Genomic DNA, 8,896 nt, shown 5'->3' on the forward strand with positions numbered 1-8,896 from the left:
TCCCAATGATCCTTGACAGTTTTTGGTCAGCATTATAAGAATCCCTTGTACAGAGTTTTTATGAAAAGTAAATGCACATGTGATGTCATCAGTGATGTCATCAATGACATTTGTGAAGTCATCTTTGATGTCCTGGGTGTTAGTCTTAGCAGTGCACGGTGGCGCGAGTTATGGTTGCTTATCTTATCATAACTGCCGAATGTCAGGGGTTTTTCGGTTTTACTTTGAACCATAACATCCCTTTAACAAAGTTTTTTTCACTGAATTTCATAGGTTTTTAGTAGCGCAACATAACCATAACTTCCGTTTAGCAAAGTTTTTTTACTGAATTTCATGGGTTTTTAGTAGCGAAACTTAACCATAACGTCCCTTTAAAAAAGATTTTTTACTGAATTTCATAGGTTTTTAGTAGCGCAACATAACCATAACGTCCCTTTAACAACGTTTTTTTACTGAATTTCATAGGTTTTTATTAGTGCAACTTAACCATAAAGTCACTTTAACACATTTTTTTAACTGAATTTCATAGTTTTTTATTAGTGCAACGTATCCATAACGTCCTTTTCAATGGAGGAAGACCACTAGCATCCTAGGTTCTCAAAGTGGGAACCCGGGGAGGTAAAAAAAAGATTTTTCTTCCCAAACCGGGACGCAACAGGCAGGCGTCGCGGTGTAGGAAGGAAAATCTTTTACCAAGATGGACACCAGGGAAAGGGAAGGCAGGGTGTACAAAGAGAACACAACAGGCCATCGGCAGGGGGTCAGGAAGACCAGGAGAGAGACACAGGGCATGAGCAGGGGTGGAAAGGAGGGAGTCACGGGGCATGAGCAGGAAAGAAGGGAGACACGGGGCATGAGCGGGGAGTGGGGGGAAGAAGGGAGACACGGGGCATGAGCAGGAATGAAGGGAGACACGGGGCATGAGTGGGGGTTGGGGGGAAGAAGGGAGACACGGGGCATGAGCGGGGTTGGGGGGCAACAGGAGAGAGACACAGGGCATGAGCAGGGAGTGGGGGACAACAAGAGACAGACACGGGGCATGAGTGGGGGGGTGGGGCCAAAAGGAGAGAGACACGGGGCATGAGCGGGGGGTGGGGAGAACAGGAGACAGACAGGGGGAATGAGCGGGGGGTGGGGAGAACAGGAGACAGACATGGGGCATGAGCGGGGGGTGGGGGGAACAGGAGACAGATATGGGGCATGAGCGGGGGTGGGGAGAACAGGAGACAGACACGGGGCATGAGTGGTGGGGTGGGGGGCAAAAGGAGACAGACACGGGACATGAGCAGGGGGGTGAGGGGCAACAGGAGAGAGACACGGGGCATGAGCGAGGGTGGGGGGGTACAGGAGACAGACACGGGGCATGGGTGGGGGGCAACAGGAGACTGACACGGGGCATGAGCGGCAGGTGGGGGTGAACAGGGGAGACATGGGCCATGAGCGGGGGAAAAGGAGGGAGACAGACACAGAGCATGATCGGGGGTGAACAGGAGAGACAGGGGGCATGAGCGGGGGTAGTGCAAGGTGGGGCCCCCACCCCCGCTCATGCCCCATGTCTGCCCTGTTCCAACAGGGCAGACACGGGGCATGAGCAGGGGGGGGGAAAGAAGGAAGACACAGGGCATGAGCGGGGAGTGGGGGAAGAAGGGAGACACGGGGCATGAGCGGAGGGTGGGTGGAACAAGAGGTCAACAAGGGGCATCATAGGAGGGGGGACAATAGGAAGACACGGGGCATGAGCAGGGGGTGGGAGGGTACAGGAGGAAGACAGAGGGCATCAGCGAGGAGTGGGGGACAGACAGAAGACACGGGGCATGAGCGGGGGTTGGGGGGAACAAGAGGTCAACAAGGGGCATCATAGGGGGGGACAAGAGGAAGACACAGGGCATGAGCAGTGGTGGGGGCAACAGGAGAGAGACACAGGGCATGAGCGGGGGGTGGGGGGTACAGGAGACAGACACAGGGCATGAGCGGGGGGTGGGGGCAACAGGAGAGAGACACGGGGCATGAGTGGGGGCTGGGGGGCAACAGGAGACAGACACGGGGCATGAGCGGGGGTGCGGCCAACAGGAGAGAGACACGGGGCATGAGTGGGGGGTGGGGCCAACAGGAGAGAGACACGTGGCATGAGCAGGGGGTGGGGAGAACAGGAGACAGACACAGGGCATGAGCGGGGGTGGGGGCAACAGGAGACAGATACGGGGCATGAGCGGGGGTGGGGAGAACAGGAGACAGACACGGGGCATGAGCAGGGGGTTGGGGGGCAACAGGAGACAGACACGGGACATGAGCGGGGGGTGGGGGGCAACAGGAGAGAGACACGGGGCATGAGCAGTGGGTGGGGGGCAACAGGATACAGACACGGGGCATGAGTGGGGGGTGGGGCCAACAGGAGAGAGACACGAGGCATGAGCAGGGGTTGGGGAGAACAGGAGACAGACACGGGGCATGAGCGGGGGGGTGGGGAGAACAGGAGACAGACATGGGGCATGAGCGGGGGGTAGGGGAACAGGAGACAGATACGGGGCATGAGTGGGGGGTGGGGAGAACAGGAGACAGACACGGGGCATGAGCGGGGGGTTGAGGGGCCACAGGAGATAGACACGGGACATGAGCGGGGGGTGGGGGGCAACAGGAGAGAGACACGGGGCATGAGCGGGGGTGGGGGGGTACAGGAGACAGACACGGGGCATGGGTGGAGGGCAACAGGAGACAGACACGGGGCATGAGCGGCAGGTGGGAGGAACAGGAGACAGACATGGGGCATGAGCGGGGGGTGGGGGGAACAGAAGACAGACACAGGGCATGAGCGGGGGTGTGGGGCAACAGGAGAGACACGGGGCATGAGCGGGGGCTGGGGGGGTACAGGAGACAGACACGGGGCATGAGCAGGGGGTGGGGGGCAACAGGAGAGAGACACGGGGCATGAGCGGGTGGGGGAACAGGAGACAGACACAGGGCATGAGCAGGGGGGCAACAGGAGAAAGACACAGGGCATGAGTGGGTGGGGGGAACAGGAGACAGACACAGGGCATGAGCGGGGGGTGAGGGGTACAGGAGACAGACACGGGACATGAGCAGGGGGTGGGGGGCAACAGGAGAGAGACGCGAGCGGTGGGGGCAACGGGAGACAGACACAGGGCATGAGCGGGGGCGGGGGAACAGGAGACAGACACAGGACATGAGCGGGGCGTGGGGGGAACAACAGACACGGGGCATAAGCTGGGGGTGGGGAGAATGAGAGACAGACACGGGGTATGAGCGGGAGGGTGGGGGCAACAGGAGACAGACACAGGGCATGAGCGGAGGGTGGGAGGAACAGGAGACAGACACAGGGCATGAGCGGGGGGTGGGGAGAACAGGAGACAGACACAGGGCATGAGCGGGGGGGTGGGGGCAACAAGAGAGAGACACAGGGCATGAGCGGGTGGGGGGAACAGGAGACAGACATGGGGCATGAGCGGGTGGGGGGAACAGGAGACAGACACAGGGCATGAGTGGGGGGTGGGGAAAACAGGAGACAGACACAGGGCATGAGCAGGGGGATGGGGGGCAACAAGAGAGAGACACAGGGCATGAGCGGGTGGGGGAACAGGAGACAGACACGGAGCATGATCGGGGTGAACAGGAGAGTCAGGGGGCATGAGCGGGGGTAGGGCAAGGTGGGGCCCCCACCCCCGCTCATGCCCCGTGTCTGCCCTGTTCCAACAGTTCAGACACGGGGCATGAGCGGGGGTGGGAGTGAAAGAAGGGAAACATGGGGCATGAGCTTGGAGTGGGGGTGGGAAGGAAGACACGGGGCATGAGCGGGGGGTGGAGGGGAAGAAGGGAGACACGGGGCATGAGCGTTGGTGGGTGGAACAAGAGGTCAACAAGGGGAATCATAGGAGGGGGGACAAGAGGAAGACACAGGGCATGAGCAGGGGTGGGAGGGAACAGGAGTAAGACACAGGGCATGAGCGGGAGTTGGGGGGCAACAGGAGAGAGACACGGGGTATGAGCGGGGGGTGGGGAGAACAGGAGACAGACACGGGGCATGAGCGGGGTGTTGGGGGTGGGGGAACAGGAGACAGATATGGGGCATGAGCGGGGGGTGGGGAGAACAGGAGACAGACACGGGGCATGAGCGGGGGGTGGGGGAACAGGAGACAGATATGGGGCATGAGCGGGGGGTGGGGAGAACAGGAGAGAGACACGGGGCATGAGCAGGGGGTGGGGGTGTACAGGAGACAGAAATGGGGCATGGGTGGGGGGTAACAGCAGACAGACACGGGGCATGAGCGGGGGTGGGGGGGTACAGGAGACGGACACAGGGCATGAGCAGGGGGTGGGGGGCAACAGGAGAGAGACACAGGGCATGAGCAGGTGGGGGAACAGGAGACAGACACGGGGCATGAGCGGGGGGGCAACAGGAGACAGACACAGGGCATGAGCGGGGGGTGGAGGTTGCAGGAGAGACACGGGGCATGAGCGGGGGGTGGCTGGGTACAGGAGACAGACACGGGGCATGAGCAGGGGGTGGGGGGCAACAGAAGAGAGACACCGGGCATGAGCATGAGCGGGTGGGGGGAACAGGAGACAGACACGGGGCATGAACGGGGGGTGGGGGGTGCAGGAGAGACACGGGGCATGAGCGGGGGGTGGCTGGGTACAGGAGACAGACACGGGGCATGAGCAGGGGGTGGGGGGCAACAGAAGAGAGACAGGGGGCATGAGCGGGGGGGCAACAGGAGAGAGACATGGGGCATGAGCGGGTGGGGGGAACTGGAGACAGACACGGGGCATGAACGGGGGTGGGGGGTACAGGAGACAGACACGGGGTATGAGTGGGGGGTGGGGGGCAACAGGATGGAGAAGCAGGAGGTGGGTGGAACAGGAGACAGACACGGGGCATGAGCGGGGGTGGGGGAATAGGAGACAGACATGGGGCATGAGCGGGGGGTGGGGGAACAGAAGACAGACACAGGGCATGAGCGGGGGGTGTGGGGCAACAGGAGAGACACGGGCATGAGCGGGGGCTGGGGGGGTACAGGAGACAGACACGGGGCATGAGCAGGGGGTGGGGGGCAACAGGAGAGAGACACGGGGCATGAGCGGGTGGGGGAACAGGAGACAGACACAGGGCATGAGCAGGGGGGCAACAGGAGAAAGACACAGGGCATGAGTGGGTGGGGGGAACAGGAGACAGACACAGGGCATGAGCGGGGGGTGAGGGGTACAGGAGACAGACACGGGACATGAGCAGGGGGTGGGGGGCAACAGGAGAGAGACGCGAGCGGTGGGGGCAACGGGAGACAGACACAGGGCATGAGCGGGGGCGGGGGAACAGGAGACAGACACAGGACATGAGCGGGGCGTGGGGGGAACAACAGACACGGGGCATAAGCTGGGGGTGGGGAGAATGAGAGACAGACACGGGGTATGAGCGGGAGGGTGGGGGCAACAGGAGACAGACACAGGGCATGAGCGGAGGGTGGGAGGAACAGGAGACAGACACAGGGCATGAGCGGGGGGTGGGGAGAACAGGAGACAGACACAGGGCATGAGCGGGGGGATGGGGGCAACAAGAGAGAGACACAGTGCATGAGCGGGTGGGGGGAACAGGAGACAGACACGGGGCATGAGCGGGTGGGGGGAACAGGAGACAGACACAGGGCATGAGTGGGGGGTGGGGAAAACAGGAGACAGACACAGGGCATGAGCAGGGGGATGGGGGGCAACAAGAGAGAGACACAGGGCATGAGCGGGTGGGGGAACAGGAGACAGACACGGAGCATGATCGGGGTGAACAGGAGAGTCAGGGGGCATGAGCGGGGGTAGGGCAAGGTGGGGCCCCCACCCCCGCTCATGCCCCGTGTCTGCCCTGTTCCAACAGTTCAGACACGGGGCATGAGCGGGGGGTGGGAGTGAAAGAAGGGAAACATGGGGCATGAGCTTGGAGTGGGGGTGGGAAGGAAGACACGGGGCATGAGCGGGGGGTGGAGGGGAAGAAGGGAGACACGGGGCATGAGCGTTGGTGGGTGGAACAAGAGGTCAACAAGGGGAATCATAGGAGGGGGGACAAGAGGAAGACACAGGGCATGAGCAGGGGTGGGAGGGAACAGGAGTAAGACACAGGGCATGAGCGGGGGTTGGGGGGCAACAGGAGAGAGACACGGGGTATGAGCGGGGGGTGGGGAGAACAGGAGACAGACACGGGGCATGAGCGGGGGGTTGGGGGTGGCGGGAACAGGAGACAGATATGGGGCATGAGCGGGGGGTGGGGAGAACAGGAGACAGACACGGGGCATGAGCGGGGGGTGGGGGAACAGGAGACAGATATGGGGCATGAGCGGGGGGTGGGGAGAACAGGAGAGAGACACGGGGCAAGAGCAGGGGGTGGGGGTGTACAGGAGACAGAAATGGGGCATGGGTGGGGGGTAACAGCAGACAGACACGGGGCATGAGCGGGGGTGGGGGGGTACAGGAGACGGACACAGGGCATGAGCAGGGGGTGGGGGGCAACAGGAGAGAGACACAGGGCATGAGCAGGTGGGGGAACAGGAGACAGACACGGGGCATGAGCGGGGGGGCAACAGGAGACAGACACAGGGCATGAGCGGGGGGTGGAGGGTGCAGGAGAGACACAGGGCATGAGCGGGGGGTGGCTGGGTACAGGAGACAGACACGGGGCATGAGCAGGGGGTGGGGGGCAACAGAAGAGAGACACCGGGCATGAGCGGGTGGGGGGAACAGGAGACAGACACGGGGCATGAGCGGGTGGTGGGGGGTGCAGGAGAGACACGGGGCATGAGCGGGGGGTGGCTGGGTACAGGAGACAGACACGGGGCATGAGCAGGGGGTGGGGGGCAACAGAAGAGAGACAGGGGGCATGAGCGGGGGGGCAACAGGAGAGAGACATGGGGCATGAGCGGGTGGGGGGAACTGGAGACAGACACGGGGCATGAACGGGGGTGGGGGGTACAGGAGACAGACACGGGGTATGAGTGGGGGGTGGGGGGCAACAGGATGGAGAAGCAGGAGGTGGGTGGAACAGGAGACAGACACGGGGCATGAGCGGGGGTGGGGGAATAGAAGACAGACACGGGGCATGAGCGGGGCGTGGGGGGAACAACAGACACGGGGCATGAGCGGGGGGTGGGGAGAACAGGAGACAGACACGGGGCATGAGCGGGGGCTGGGGGGCAACAGGAGACAGACACGGGGCATGAGCGGGTGGTGGGAGGAACAGGAGACAGACACGAGGCATGAGCGGGGGCGTGGGGGGCAACAGGAGAGAGACACGGGGCATGAGCGGGGGGTGGGGAGAACAGGAGACAGACACGGGGCATGAGCAGGGAGTGGGGGGCAACAGGAGACAGACACAGGCATGAGCGGGGGGTCGGGGGAAGAGGCGACAGATACGAGACATGAGCGGGGGGTGGGGAGAACAGGAGACAGACACGGGGCATGAGCGGGGGAAAAGAAGACAGACACGGGGCATGAGAGGGGGGAACAGAAGACAGACACGGGGCATGAGCGGGGGTGGGTGGCAACATGAGACAGACACAGGGCATGAGCGGGGGGTGGGGGGAGGGAGAGAGACAAACAGGGCATGAGCGGGGGCGGCGGGGAGGGAGAGAGACACGGGGCATGAGCGGGGGGTGGGGAGGAGGGGAGAGACACACGGGGCATGAGCAGGGGTGCATGGGAGGGAGAGAGACACGGGCCATGAGCGGGGGGTGGGGGGGAGGGGAGAGACACACGGGGCAAGAGCGGGGGGTGGGGGGAAGGGAGAGAGACACACAGGGCTTGAGCAGGGGGTGGGGGGAGGGATAGACACACGGAGCATTAGCGGGGGGTAGGCGGCGGGAGGGATAGACACGCGGGGCATGAGCAGGGGGTGGGCAGCGTTTGGTATAGACACACGGGGCATGAGCGGGGGGGTGGGCGGCTGGAGGGATAGACACACGGGGAATGAGCGGGGGGTGGGTGGGAGGGAGGGATTAGACACACTGGGAATGAGCGGGGGTGGGCTGAGAGGGAGAGACACACGGGCATGAGCAGGGGGTGGGCGGGAGGGGGAGAGACACAAGTGGCATGAGCGAGGGTGGGGGGAGGGGGAGAGACGCAAAGGGCATGAGCGGGGCGTGGGCGGGAGGGGGAGAGACACACGGGGCATGAGCGGGGGGTGGGCGGGAGGGGGAGAGACACGCGGGGCATGAGCGGAGGTTGGGTGGGAGGGGGAGAGACACACGGGGCATGAACAGGGGATGGGCGGGAGGGGGAGAGACACACAGGACATGAGCGGGGGGTGGGCGGGAGGGAGAGAGACACACGGGGCGTGAGCAGGGGTAGGGCAAGGTGGGGCCCCCACCCCTGCTCATGCCCCATGTCTTCCCTGTTCCAACAGTTCAGACATGGGGCATGAGCGGGGGTGGGGGGGAAAGAAGGGAGACACGGGGCACGAGCTTGGAGTGGGGGTGGGAAGGAAGACACAGGGCATGAGCGGGGGGTGGGGGGGAAGAAGGGAGACACGGGGCATGAGCGTTGGTGGGTGGAACAAGAGATCAACAAGGGGCATCATAGGAGGGGGGACAAGAGGAAGACACAGGGCATGAGCAGGGGTGGGAGGGAACAGGAGTAAGACACAAGGCATGAGCGTGGTTTGGGGCAACAGGAGAGAGACACGGGGCATGAGCGGGCGGTGGGGGGCAACAGGAGACAGACACGGGGCATGAGCGGGGGGTGGGGCAAACAGGAGAGAGACACGGGGTATGAGCGGGGGGTGGGGAGAACAGGAGACAGACACGGGGCATGAGCGGGGGGTGGGGCAAACAGGAGAGAGACACGGGGTATGAGCGGGGGGTGGGGAGAACAGGAGACAGACACGGGGTATGAGTGGGGGGTTGGGGGT

This window comes from Ambystoma mexicanum, chromosome 9 (genome assembly GCF_040938575.1).
Source record: "Ambystoma mexicanum isolate Mex_15411 chromosome 9, UKY_AmexF1_1, whole genome shotgun sequence".
Classification (NCBI taxonomy): Eukaryota; Metazoa; Chordata; class Amphibia; order Caudata; family Ambystomatidae; genus Ambystoma; species Ambystoma mexicanum.